Source organism: Lissotriton vulgaris, chromosome 6 (genome assembly GCF_964263255.1).
Source record: "Lissotriton vulgaris chromosome 6, aLisVul1.2, whole genome shotgun sequence".
In the NCBI taxonomy this organism is placed as follows: domain Eukaryota; kingdom Metazoa; phylum Chordata; class Amphibia; order Caudata; family Salamandridae; genus Lissotriton; species Lissotriton vulgaris.
In genome coordinates, this window is record NC_141694.1 from 72,354,964 (window position 1) to 72,370,198 (window position 15,235).

Consider the following 15,235-nt stretch of genomic DNA (forward strand, 5'->3'; position numbering starts at 1 on the left):
ATGGCAGTGTTGCAAGTTATAGTTAGCACTGTTAACTATAACTGGTGAATTTCTGTGTTTTTTTTAGTTCAAAACGTTCATGTCAGTGACAAATTCACCCAACTATAACATTATTTTAACCTTAGTTTTTTCTGTAATTATCTAAGGTTTTAAAAAAAAAAACAATCTTACACTTAACTATAATGTTACTTTAAACTTTGTTTTTTACAGTGAATTTCGACATTAGAGTAGAGTGTAGAACAGCGGAGTGGTGTAGAGCAGCGTATGGTACAGAGGCATAGAGTGGGATAAAGTGTATTAGAGTGGAGTATAGTGCAGTGCACTGGAGTGGGATAGTGTCCAGTGTAGTAAAGTGTCACAGAGTGAAATGGAGTGTCATAGACGCTTTGCTGGGCCATTTAAGGCCCCTCACTGAACTGCACTGCTGCCTCTCTGGGCCATCGGAGGCCCCACCGACCTGTTCTGCTGCTGCCATCCTGCTGGGGTGGGACATAGTCCCGCAGTGCTTTGCATACGTCACAAGGGGGCAGAGCTAACCCCAACACGCCGTAAAGGCACTGGAACACTCCCGCAGCGTGGGACGCGCGCAGGTGCACCGGGCCGCGCCCAAGCAAAGCCCGGGCCAAGGGTGGGCCCTGTCTGCCGCCAGAAGAGGCTGGGCCACCCCTCTAATTTTTACGTTTCGGAGTTCCATTTAAGGTACTGAGCGTACTGTAGCCTAACTAGTGCTCTGCTAGTTCTTCCCCATTGGGTGCATTGGCTTAGGGGCTTGTTTTCTCTCCCCCAAAGTCCTGTACAATGGAGACTTACTTAAGGTATTGTGCCTACTGAAGTCCAATCAGGGCGTTATTTGCACCCTCCTATTGGGTGCCTTGGCTTGGGAGTTCGTCTTCTTCCTTTCATCTCTGTTGTATCTGTACCTTTAATTTATTCCTTCATGACATGTATAATGTTCCTTCATGACATGTACAATGTTCTGTATTCTATGATTGAGTTTTGCTGTCGTGTCATTCTGTTCCGTTACCTGGACACGACAGCATCGCTCTTCATAGCCTTTTCTTGTGGGTTTACTTTTCCTGATTTATTCTAAATAAATCCTTTTAATATAACTCCTACCTTCAATGTTGTCTTACATTACAACATAAATATGGCGACGATGGATTGGGATCGAAAAAATATTTTGAACTATTTTTTCTAATTTGGCAGTTGAGTTTAATTTTAACCCACCGAGAAAAAAGTAAGGCTTTTGAAAGAAGAACAACAACTTTTAAAGGCATCGACTACATACTTTTGGTAAGATTACTTTACCTAATTGGTATGCATCGGATGCCGGAAGGAGGTTGAATGCGCTATTTGAAATTTACCCCGTGTTCCAGTGCTTCGCGTGACTGCAGCCAGTGAAGGAAGCGCGTGAGTGTTCTCAGCGTGTTGCGCAGAGCTGAGTGCGCGAGTAAAGCAGAGCGTGTTTACGCGCTGAAGCACTCGTCATCACTAGAGCGTGTCTCCTCATCATAGCGTTCGTCATCACGCAAGGTCAATAGACGTGACCCCACGCAGCGGCCATTTGTAATAAGAGGAAAACATCGAAAGAAACTGTATTTTGAAGAGATCGAGCACATATTTTAAGAACACAAAAGATCTTTGCTGGTAACTCTATTTATTTAAAAATCGGAATGGGAGGTGAATACTTTTAAAGTTTTTGTTTTATAAAAGAAAACATTTATTAATAAGAGTAAACATTTATTAATAAAAGAGAGTGCTTTTTCAAATAAGCCAAAATAAAAAATACATAAAGGGTATAATTTGACAATGGCTTATCAAATTCAACCTTATCAAATAAATCCTTTTCTACAGAATGCAGGTAAACCGCCAGTTAGGTGGGAACAGTGGCATAAATCTTTTGAAAGCTATCTTGTTGCAATAGATGGTAAAGATTATTCTAAGGAAAGGAAAAAGGCTGTTTTATATGGACTTTTAGGTGATGCAGGAAGGGAAATTTTTGACAACATACCTGAAAGTGAACCACCACCTGGACAGTTCATTCCATGGGATGAATACACAGAAGCAGTTAAAAGGTTGGAAAAAAGATTTCATGAACAGCCTAACATTGTGGTAGAGAGGCATGGTTTTAATAAAAGAAAACAGTTGGCTGAGGAAAGTATTGAAGACTATGTTTCGAATTTACGCGTCTACCAATTGGTTTTTCATTGCTTTTCAAAAAAAGTACAAGAACGTCTTCTAGCATGCAGGAATCCAACTTTAAATGAGGTCATTGACATCGCAATCGGAATTGCGAGGTCTCAGGTTTCAACTAAGGTTATTACAGGAACTAATAATTCTGAAGCAGTATGTTCAGTAACCAGAGAGTACAAGACTATAGAAAAGAAAAAGGATCCATTTCTGTAAAGAAGAATCTGATTTGTTATCGTTGTGGTTCTAAGACTCACATCGGAAATAATCCAAATTGTCCTGCACAGGGAAAAAGATGTGCAAAATGTAAAAAAATCGGACATCTTGAAAGTGCATGCAAAACTATTTTAAAGAATAGGAATGTTTCACAAACTAGTGTTAATGCATTAGATGACATGGAGGATGAAATTAGTAATCTTGTCATTAAATTTGATTGATTCTGAGATTACTTTCAAAGCACCTTTAGGTGAAGCAATTATTGAAGGTGTCAAATTGGAAGTAATGGCAGATTCAGGATCGCCAATAACCATTTTAGATTAAATGACTTATGCTAATTATTCTTTTCCAAGTAAGCTTTCTGTTACTGATGTTAATCCAAAAGCAATTGGTGGACATTTCATTAACATGTTAGGATACTTTACTGGTTTAGTTGAGCTACTAGGAAGGGAAATAACAACTAAGGTTTATGTTGTCAAGAAAGGGAGAGATATAATTGGTTGGCGTGATTTAGGAAAAATGGGTATCATGTTAAAACCTGATAGTGATACACCCATTATTCTTGGTGACATTCCAATAGCTTCAATAGATGTTTGCAAAGAAAATAAGAATTCAAATGATTTGGATTCTATTCTCAGTAAATATAAAGAAATATTTGAGGACAGAATTGGTTGTGTGAAAGGTGTTGAGCATGACATTAAATTTAAAAAAAATGCGTTACCTGTGATACATAAGGTCAGAAATGTACCATTAAGTGTCAGAGAAGAGTTAAAAGAACATTTGGATAGCCTGTGTAAAGATGGAGTAATTAAACCTACGAATTCATCTGAGTGGGTTTCAGCCGTAGTTTTAGCTAAACGGAAAAATGGTAAGTTGCGCATGGGTACTTATTTGCGCTCTCTGAATAAAAACATTTTGGTGGATTGCCACCCTTTGCCTTTGATTCAAGAGATGCTGATGGCAATAGGAAATTCTACACATTTTTCGCTAATTGACTTAAAGTCAGCCTACCATCAGGTTGTTTTGTCAGAAAGGTCACAGGATCTTACCACGTTTGTTACTCCCTTTGGTGCCTTCAAATATACGAGACTCCCTTTTGGATTAGCTTCTGCAGCTAGTGTATTTCAGAAGCTAATGGACTCGTTATTTGGAGACATCAAAGGGGTGCAAGCATTTCAAGATGACATTCTCATTTTTGGTAATGGAGTGGATGAGCATAATAAAACTCTGGAAAAAGTGTTAAGCATTTTGAGCAGTTTTTTGGTTCAAGAATTGGAAAATTTAGGGCACTCAATTACTAAGGAAGGCATTAAACCAAAACAGAACCTGATTGATTCAATTATGCTTGCACCAGCTCCTGTTGATAAGGACTCACTAAGATCTTTTTTAGGACTTAGCGAGTACTATGCACGTTTTGTGCATGGTTATGCATTTGTGGTTGAACCACTCAGATGTTTAACCAGAAAGAATGAAAAGTATGAATGGTCTTTGATTCATGATGAAGCGTTTAAAAAAGTGAAAGAAATGATCAAGAATGCTCCAGCTTTAAAACCTTTTTCTTGTGGTTTCAAGTGTATTGTCACTGTAGATGCGAGTTGTGTAGGTCTAGGTGGTGTATTAACACAATTTGTGAAGGGCAAAGAGAATACTATTGCTTTTATTTCAAGAACTTTAACTACAGCTGAATCTAATTACAGCACCATAGAGCGTGAAGTTTTAGCCTGCTCGTGGGCAGTAGAAAAGTTCAGGAGTTACTTATGGGGAACTCGCTTTGATCTATTTACAGATCATAAGCCACTTATATTCTTGATGAATGGAAATGGAACTGGCCAAGCAACTTCGAAATTGGTAAGGATAATTTCGAAATTACAGGAATATAATTTCGAAGTGAAACACATCTCTGGAGGAGCAAATTTTAGGGCGGACTGTTTGTCTAGAATTCCTCTTGTCAATCAAACTGGAGTTTCAGACATCTATGATGATGAATGCGCTGTTGTTTCCGCTTTAGACGCTTGTGAAAATTCTTTGGGTTGTTTTACAGAAAATGATTGGTTGGATGGTTACAAGAAGGATGACATTTTGATAAAAATAAAAGAATACATCAGAAAAGGATGGCCTCCTTTAAGAAATCTTAGTAAGGATTTGGTACCTTTTCAACAAGTGTCTTCTGAGTTAAGTCTGGAGAATGGGTTCATAACTAGATGTGGACTTTTTGTCCCACCCAATGTTTTGAAAGAAGGTCTTGTAGAAAGAGCGCATTCTGGACACCCAGGTATGTCTTGTACTAAGAAAATATTGAGAACATTTTATTGGTGGCCCAGCATGGATTCTTTTGTTGATCGATTTGTTAACCAATGTCCTGAATGCCTCCTGTCCGACAAGCATTGGAAAAGTAAAAAAACTCTTACTTCTACTAATTTATTGCCTGAACAAGCATGGGAAAAATTAGCAATAGATTTTTCAGGACCATATAATATCTTGGGAGAAGATATGAAATATTTAATAGTTTTGACTGACTATTATTTAAAATGGGTTTCATATGATTTCAGTTCCCAGTGACCCAGTTCCCATACGGTTCGTCAAAGATATCACCCGGACCATTGTGCCCCAACTGACTGCCCTCATCAACATCTCGTTAGCCCAAGGAGAAGTCCCTTTAAGCTGGAAGGAGGCAGTCGTAAAAGGGCTCCTCAAGAAACCATCGCTAGACCCTGCGGATCTATCTAATTACAGACCAATCTCGCTCCTCCCCTGGATAGGTAAGGTCGCCGAGAAACTAGCGAATAAAAAGCTGTCACACTTCCTTGAATCAAACCACCTCCTCAAAAACTCACAGACAGGCTTTAGACCAGGTCAGGGCACTGACACCGCTCTCCTCGCAGCAGTAGAGAAGACCAGAGAAATCATCGATACAGGAGGATCAGTGGCAGTGGTCCTCCTAGACCTGAGCGCGGCCTTCGACACTGTCAGCCACCAGGTCCTAACCCAACGCCTAGATAACATCGGAGTGAAAGACACAGCACTGAAATGGCGCACGTCCTTTCTCTCCCGACGCTCCTTCCAAGTCTGGGAAGGTGAAAGCCGCTCCCCCTCCATCCCCCTCCGGTGTGGTGTGCCACAGGGCTCATCACTAAGCCCCACGTTGTTTAACGTGTACATGGCCCCACTGGAGGAGCTGGTCTCACCATTTGGAGTCACCATCGTCAGCTATGCTGACGATACTCAGCTGGTGGTGACGCTCTCTCACCCCAAGCTAGAGCCTTCCAATCTCCACGATTGCCTCTCCAATATCCATCAATGGATGAGTGACTCAGCCCTAAAATTAAATGGATCAAAAACGGAGATCCTGCTCCTAGGACACAAAACCATGAATCTTCCCCCTAACATCTGGCCCGCCTGTATGGGTGAACCCCCTACCCCCAAGACGGAAGTTAAGAGTCTGGGAGTATGGTTAGAGACAGATCTCACCTTCAGAACACAGGCAAGAAAAACGGCCGGCATCTGCTATGGCCTACTCAGATCATGCAGAAAGGTGCTCCCCCTACTCCCATTCCAGTCCCGACTACTGCTGATCCAAGGCCTAATTTTATCCAGGCTGGACTACAGCAACGCCATTTACCTGGGAGCACCGGAATCCACTCTCCAAACATTGCAAAAAACCCAGAATGCCGCAGCCCGACTACTTACGAATACTCCAGCCAGAACATCAGCCAAACCTGCATTGAGGAAGCTACACTGGCTCCCGATTAGGGAAAGAGTAACATTCAAGGCCCTTTGCTTGGCCCACAAGGTACTGCACAGCGCAGGCCCACCAATCCTCAACAACTGGATCACACCCTATAGACCTACGAGAGCGCTTCGGTCAGAACATGGAAACCTTATCATGATTCTCAGGGTGAAGAAGGCCCGCGCAGGTGGCCGCCGCTTCTCAGTCAATACAGCAAAAAAATGGAACGCGCTCCCCCCGAGTCTCAGATCGGAACCAAACCTCCTGCGATTCAGGAAGTCTCTTAAAACCCTACGCTTCCCTTAAGTCGTCGACATCCCCTACTTTCAACCCTTAGGAGCCTGAGGTTTAGCGCTGGGATACTCTTGGGTGACTACGCGCTCTATAAAAACCTAAAAAAAAAAAAAAAAAAAAATGATTTCGTGAAATTTCCAAGTACAGATGTTGTAATTGACTTTCTAGAAAACATTTTTAATGTTGAAGGATTTCCTAAGAAATTAGTGTCCGATAATGGTACACATTTTGTATTTAAAAAAATGGTTGATTTTTTGAGTAAGCATGATATAAAGCATATTAAAAGTCCTTTGTATTTTCCAGCTGCAAATGGACTGGTCGAGAGAGCAAATAAAATTTTCAAGGAAGGTATACAAACAGCCTTATCATCAGGTATGGATGTAAGGAAACATATAAAACAAAAAGTTTGGAGTTATTTGAACACTCCACATTCAATTACTGGTTTTACCCCTTTTTTCTTGTTGAAGGGAAGGGATGCAAATGATATAATCAAACCAGTATTTGATAAAAACTTGTCTTCTTTAAAAAAATTAGATGGGCTTACTACTGCGAGTTCTATTGATGAATGTGAATAACTTTGAGAAAAAATATAAGTTGGGTAATGTAATTTCTCCACTTAATAACTGTGAGTTTACAACTGGTGATTGGGTTATTATCAAAAAACCTAAAAAAGTTGTTAAAGGTGAATCTAAGTATTCCTTGCCTCAACAGGTCGTTAGAGCTTCTAATTCATCTGGTATGATTAAAAACAAAGGATGGTGGAACAAAAGTGCTGTTATTAAGATAGAACCTTTTCAAAAAGACATTATTTTTAAAAAAAGTTGATGGTAAAGGTATTTTGGACAATTCCTCTTTTTTGTGTTATAAAGACTTCTTGAATGTAGCCCAACCATCACATGATTCGGATGTTGTAGAACAAACTTCATTACAAGATTCAGATGTTGTAGAACAATCACTACATGATTCACATGTTAGTGAGACTAGTTATCAATCTTGTATTAGTAAGGAAAAGGGTGAGAACAATTTGATTGATTCTGATGGTTGTGCGGAAGGTTTGTTAGAAGAAGAAACTTCTGAAACTAATTCTGATTCTAATCAGAATAGTGGAAAAAGAAATATTGTTATTCCTTCTAGGTTTAAAGATTATTATTAGTGACCTCTTCTTTGTCCCAGCTAGTGCCAACAGGAGGAATCCCCGCCCATGGGCTAGACAGGGCTGGTTCAACCGGAAATGTAGAGAGGCGAAGACAACCCTTGTTGAAGCAGTTACGTCCAAAATATACACTAGGACTAGGGAGGCAAGAAGGCAATACTCCCTCTGCCAAAAAAATGCTAAAAAGGAATGGGAGGACAGATACTGGCAGGACCTTTTGACTGCCAGTCCAGGGAAAGACGCTAAAGGCTTTTGGGATTTGGTGGGAAGCAGGAATCGCCCCGATGACACATTGAGGACCTGCAGCATCTCTGCCCAGTCATGGTTTACCCACTTCCAGTCACTCTATTCCGCCATTGAAGGCCCACTTAACGTCCCCTTCATCCTTCCATCTTACATCCTGGATAGAGATTTGGCCTTGTTTACTGAGCGGGAAGTCATAAACCTGATTAAAACTCTGGTACCACTAAAAGCTGCTGGCCCGGACGGGCTTCCGGGAGACGTCCTTCGAGCCTACCCAAAAGAATGGGGGGCATTGATCTCGGCCCTCCTTAATGCCATCATCGAGGGAGGACTTGTGCCTGATTCCTGGAAAGGGGCAGAGGTAGTCCCAATTTTTAAAAAGGGATGCCGGGACTTACCTGGGAATTACAGGCCCATAAGCCTAATAGACTCGAGCCAGAAATTGGCGGGGAAAGCAATTTTGGGGAGGATTTTACAATGGGTGGATGACAACCACATACTATCTGATATGCAAGCGGGGTTCCGCTCAGGAACCGGGACGATTGAGCAGGTGTTCAGGCTTTTGTTATTGTACTGGAAGGTGGTGGAGCTAGGCAAAGGCAGTCTCTACTTGGCCTTCATAGATCTAAAGACTGCCTTTGACCTGGTTCCTAGGGAGGAACTCTGGAGGGTGTTGTATGGCCTAGGGATGCCATCATACATCTTAGACCTCCTTATTAAATTGCACAATGCCAATTATGCCCAGGTTAGATGGGGGCTGAATGGGGAAAAGACCGATAAGATCAGGGTCGAGAGGGGAGTGCGGCAGGGCTGTGTTCTAGCTCTCACCCTATTCTCCCTCTATGTTATTGGGGTGGTAGAGCACCTGCTCGGCGAACCAGCAGACGCCCCCACATTGGGAGGCGTAAAAATTCCAACCTTGCTGTTCGCCGATGACACCCTCCTCATCTCGAAAACTCCCCAAGGCCTCCAGAAACTCCTGAACCGCTTCCAGGACTTTTGCACTATCAGAGGACTAGTTATCAACGTGGACAAAACTAAGTATGTAATCATCCACCCCCCCCCCGCAAACTTGGCCGTCCCCCCATTTTGAACTCCACCCCCCTCGAAAGAGTGGCAGAATTCGACTACCTGGGAATCCGACTGAGTGATGCTATGAGTTGGACCGCGCATATCAATAAAATGACAGTCGGTCACAAAAGGGTGGGCGGGGGCCCTTCTCAAGGAATACAGCAATTCAACAAAACATTGTGTAGCCCCGCTAATAGATATCTACAAAGCCCGTGCTGTATCCGCGTCACTTTACGGAGCCGAACTGTGGGGCCTAGGCAATATGAAGTCTCTAAGTAAGGCAGAGAATAAATTCATCAAGGACCTCCTCGCCATTCCAACGAGTACTCCGACAGTCCCGGTTTTAATGGATGTAGGCTGCAAAGAAATTAGGGACCAGGCTCGACTTCGCCCTCTCTTGCTTTGGGCTCGCTTGTGGAGGGTTCCGGAACTAAAATCCTATGCTGACGGGTTAGCCGAGGTGATGAGCTCGGACGGCTGGCAGAAGATCAAATGGCTTAGGTACATCAAACATTTGCTAGGGGACATAGGCTTGGGGTCCTGCTGGTCCAATCAATCAGCCCCCCCCCCAAGGAGGCCCTAAAAAACTATATTGGGAATGGGTCTCCCTGAAGCGCATCAGTAATCAGCGTCACTGCAATGCCACCGCAGCTTACTTGAAAATAAAAGACGTTGTTTCCTTTGAGCCCTATATGGATCTTATCACCATCGCCATGGACCGGACTTTATACATCAAATTCCGTCTAGGAACCCTTCCCCTTGCCGACTTTTGTTCCAGGTGGAATAAGTCCCAGCCAGCATCACGTCATTGTGCCCTATGCTCCGACAAACCTGAAACTGTGCCACACTTTCTTTTTGAATGTCCGGACTACGTGCGCCCTAGGTCACGTTGGCTTAAACCTATTTGCAGAGAACTGGGTACTTGACAGCACTTGGTCGCCCTCCGGATTTTATTAACTAACACAGCCCCTCCAATTGTCTGGCCGTATCCAAGTTTTTAAAATGGGCTTGGTTGATTCGACTAAAAAGACTGTCTATATCTATTTAATTCATTTTTTACTTAATTTATCTTGAGTAATTGTGTTTTTATTCTTTTATTCCATATGTACAGTCAAATTTCATGATATGCTGTTTTATACCTTTTGTAATGCTTTTATGATATATGCATATCGAAATAAAGCAATCAACCAACCAATTAATGTTTTTACTTTCATTTGCTTTTCTTTTGTTTATGGAAAGGAGATGTTGTATCTGTACCTTTAATTTATTCCTTCATGACATGTATAATGTTCCTTCATGACATGTACAATGTTCTGTATTCTATGATTGAGTTTTGCTGTAATGTCATTCTGTTCCGTTACCTGGACACAACAGCATCGCTCTTCATAGCCTTTTCTTCTGGGTTTACTTTTCCTGATTTATTCTAAATAAATCCTTTTAATATAACTCCTGCTTTCAATGTTATCTTACATTACAACAATCTCCCCTTCTGGCTTTTCTAAGGTTTGTTGGAGGCTCCATGGGAAAAGGGAACATTGTGGAGGGGGTGGCAGGGGCTGGTGGAGTACATGAAGCATCCAAGAAATCGAAGATGATGCAGAGCTCTGCATCTTCTTCGATCCCAATGACAACTTATTGGCCAAATGTGAGGGATTACTGGTTCCAACTGCTACTGACGCTAAGACTAAATCCAAGGCCATTACAGTAAATGGAACTTCTGCTAAAGAAGGGCGCATACCCAGCACTTTTAGAAAGGTGAACATTGGTAACGGTAACCTGCCCGGGGAGGGCCAGTAATGCCCTTGGATGATTCACAAAATATAACCATTGACCCATTAACACCCGCTGCTGGGCTTCTATGCAGTACTTTCTTGTTACCCCTGCAAGATCTGCAAGAAACTAGCACTGCCATTTTGGACCAAGATGAAAGCGTGAAAGCTAACAAAGGAAGTATCTCCCCACTCATTGATGCAGGTTTAATTGATTTTGAAGCTTCCAGCTCCGTATCTGACTTATATAAGGAGGTTTGTGCCCTGAAAAATAAAATTGGAGCACTAACTGGGCTCATTCATAGGTTGCTAGACAGACTTGGGAAATCAAATGGCCAAGGCATAGAACCTGGTTCCGAGCACATGAGGGAAGTTGCCAGTGATAAGTTACACATGATGCTTCCTTATCATCAACTATAAGTCCCGGTCCAGTAGATGTACAGCACGAAGGGTTGGAGATGTAGAGGGTGGTATGCCAGGTGCAAACAACATATGAGAAAACACACAAACATCCACAATCTCCACCTAGAGAAGTAGCGAAGCGGGATATGCCACATCACTGGGCAGGACCTTCTACCCCTATCATCACTCAGCATCATAAAATCTACATGATTAATCTTCCTAAATGTAATCATCCCACAAGACATAAGAATGAGGAATTCCTCCAAAAGAAATCTATTCATTGGATCAGGCACGTTAGAGGTTGTAGGTCCATGATCAGTGCAGACATTCTACATGCAAGGAGATGTGCTTTAGCTAATAACTCAACAGACGCCATAGAGCTGACTTTACCTGATGGGAGTTTAATGCATAATCTTTTTGCTTTGTAGGTCTTCCTTCAGACAAGTGAAATATCCAATTTAAGAGGCAGTTGGCAATTTTTACCCCTTTGTATAACTCCAATTTGCCGCTCAAAAGGCCATTTCCATCACCCCCTGCCCCAGCGGATATTGATTGACTACAGCTCAGCTCGGCACGTATGTCCATTAAAACTAGTGCCCCTCGCCTTGCATAAACCCTCCAATAACCGGGAGTTATTGCCACTTTCACTCTGTAAGGCTGGTCCAAAGTCCCTTGTGCAAATCATCTTTAAAGAAGTAACTCAAAGCCAGGACAGCATTAACACCAACTTTAGCACAGCACCTGCCCATGAGGAAAAGGGAGTGGATACTGTTCTTCCAGTTGCCTATAATCCATCACTCGCTTAAAGTAATCCCTTGGAATGTGGCCGGAATTAGAAGCAAATTTTGCCTACCTCATTGGGTACAGCTGGTCCAATCCCACGATATATGTATTCTTCAGTAAACATGGAGCTTAACTTCAACGTTTAGGCCTGGCTAAGCAAATTGGGGAGGCGTGCTCCCTGAAAGATTTCAGAAAATTTGGGTTTTTTGTAGGGAGGGGTAATTTAAGAAATCAACCTGTGCTAGCTAATAATATTACAGTTGGGGATAGGCAGAAGCACTTTGGTGCCCTCCAATCCACTACTATTAAATATACTTTTAAGTTTACCCCCAAACCCAGCGAGGGTCATTTTCACCAAGGAGGAAATAGAAACTTCAATTGAATCCATTGTACCCTCTAAAGCTCGGGGACCAGATGGAATTCCTGGTGACCTGTTTTGGCTCAATAAAAGGAATTTTCCACTTATAAATGCTGGCAATTTATAATGCTATTGCAGGTGGTGGCCGAATTCCAGACTCATGGATGGGAGCAGAGGTTATTCCAGTTTTTAAATAAAAAAGGCGATAAAAATAATCCAACTAACTACAGGACTATCAGTTTAATAGACTGTATTCAAAAGGTATTCAGCAGTACTCTCCTAGTGAGAATCCAGGACTGGATGGCTGAGAATAATATACTGTTGCATTTCCAAGCTGGATTTCGATAAAAAACTGGAAAAATCGATCAGATTGTTAGATTCTTTCTTCTTTACTGGAAGGTGGTGGTATTGGGCAAGGGGAGCCTATATGCTGCCTTCATAGATCTGAAGTCCGCATCGGATCTTGAGCCTCCTGGAAAGCTTTGGGTGGCGTTGACAGACACGGGAATTCCTCTGGAGATCCTGGCATTAGTTGTTCGTCATCATGAAGCAACCATGCCAGGGTAGGCTGAGGGAATCAGGGCCAAGTCACATACCCCATTAATGTCAACAGAGGGTCCGGAAAAGTTTTGTCTTGGCTTCTACTTTATTTTCTCTCTGTATCAACCAAGTTGTGAACTCCTTGGCTAGAATTCCTGCTGATGCTCCCTCATTAGGGAATATGAAGATGGCCACACTTCTCTTTGCGGATTATATGCTCCTTGTTTCTAAAGCTCCCAAGGGGCTCCAGATGCCAATAGACCAATTCAAGGCTTTCTGCGATGAGAGGGGTCTATAAATAAATACCACTAAGACAAAACTCGTGATACTAAACCCCCATAAATCGTTTAAAGGACGATTAACCCTAAACAACACTCGCTTAGAGCGGTTTCGTAGCTTTGAATATCTTGGCGAAAGATTGGCTAAAGGTATGACTTAATTTATGCATGTTGACCAAAAATAAAGTTTATTGATTGATTGACTTTAGTGGTGTGGAATGCAGTAGAGTAGACTGGCATAGCATACAGTAGAGTGAAGACTCATAGATTGGACTACTGTGTTATCCAGTAGAGTGCAGGTGTGAGTACTACAGTATTGGAAAGTGTTGTAGATTGTTGTAGAGTAAAAAGTCACATAGTCTAGTTGGGTTTTGTAGAGTGGAGTGATGTACAGTACAGTATTGTAGAGTGTGGTACAGTGTATTGGCTTACAGTGTTATAGAGTACAATGGAATAGAGCAACACAAATTGGAGTGGTGCAGAGTGGAATAGTGGAGTAGAGTGGAGTCCTGTGTCAGAGTAAAGTGAAGTAATATGGGGTGCAGTGGCATGCAAAGAGTTGCTTATAGTGTTGTATAGTGGACTAGAGTATCGTAAAGCGTTAGAGTTGAACAGTGTTGTACAGTGGCATACAGTAGAGTACTGTGGTGTACACTGAAATGTAGGGGTATAGACCGGAGTGAAGTGTCAGAGAGTGGCATACAGTGTTGTAGAGTGGGGCTGCATAGAGGACAGTAGTGTGTCAAACAGTGGATCTAGGTAGACTGTTCCACAGTAGTGTAGAGTCAGGTAAGTCTCCTAAAGTGGAGTGGCGTTTCCTAGATTAGAGCGACATGGAGTGGAGTGGCTTAGCGTAGGTAGTAAACTGTTATAATTCAGGTTGTGGTCTCGTACAGTAGAGTGGAGCTTAGAACAGTGTTGCACGATGGAGTGTATATAGAGTTGGATCGTAGACTGTATAGGGATAGAGTTGAGTAGAGTGTCGTGGAGTGCCATAAAGTGGAGTAGACTTTTATATAGTGTAGGTATATAGAGAGGAGGAGAGTGGAGTGTAGCAGAATACAGGTAAATAGCATACGGTGGAATACTGTAGAGTGCCATAGAGTGGAATAGCACAGAGGGAAGTGGTGTACAGTGCAGTGGCATAGAGTGGAGTAGGGTATAGTGGGTTATGATAGAGTGGAGTAATGTACATTGAAGTGGCATAGGTTAAAGTCAAGGAAACTGGTATAAATTGGAGTAGTGTCTAATACCTTAGAGTGAAGTGATGTGTCGTGCAGTGTTGGAAAGTGTCATAGAGTGGAGTAGAGTGTTGTATAGTAGAGGGTACGGGCATAGAGTGGAGTACAAATTTGGACAGTGGAGTGTACAGAGATAGAGTGGAGTAGAGTCTAGTAGAGTGGCATTGAGTGTAGTAGAGTTTTTTTAGAGTGAAGTTATGTAGAGGATTGTACACTGTTGCGGCATAGAGTGGAGTAGCAGCATACAGTGGAGTGGCATACAGTGGAATAGTATATAGTGGTGTAGCGTAGGCTGGAGAGGCATACAGTGGAATAACATACAGTGGAGTACTGTATACTGGAGAAGAGTAGAGTGTAATAGTGTACAGTGCCTTGACGTCCGATGGAATAAAGTAGAATGGAGTGGCTTACAGTGGAGTGTGGTAGAGTGGTATGCCATACAGTAGAGTGGCGAACATTGAAGTTGCGTTCAGTGTAAAAGCTTAGAGTGTAGTGCTGTATAATGGAACAGCGTAGAGTGGAGTGGTGTAGAGTGGAATAGCATACAGTGAAGTGGCATAGCATAGATTTGAAGAAACGTATAAAGTGGAGTGGCATCTCGTACAGCTCTATAGTTATAGTTAGGGTTGCCAGGGATAGGAATTCCTCTGATTTCTACCCCTTAATAACTTTACACTTGTTTGACAATTATCTGCAAAATTTTCCAGACCTATTGCCCCCATTACATAACAGAGGATGGAAAGTTGTGCAATGTTTGGTCAAGGTGGTGCAAAGAAAAAAGGCGGTTCCCAAAACAGGGTTTGACCTTAATGCATTGGAGTCCCCTTCCAATGGCCTAATGCTCCCCTCCACCTCCCAGGCACAAAGTCTTTCTGCCCAGGGCAGACTAGAGGTTGCTAGGGGGTGGCAGAAAGCCCACAAGACACCATGGATTGTGTTTTTTTTAGCAGATTGGGTAGCCCTCCCATCC

General features: G+C 42.4%; 1 protein-coding gene across 1 annotated transcript in view; it reads right to left on the bottom strand.

The window, feature by feature from the left end:
• The window catches only part of LOC147706808 (calpain-1 catalytic subunit-like), a 601,296-nt gene that overhangs the window by 499,996 nt on the left and 86,065 nt on the right, over nt 1-15,235 (bottom strand). The window lies entirely within an intron of this gene.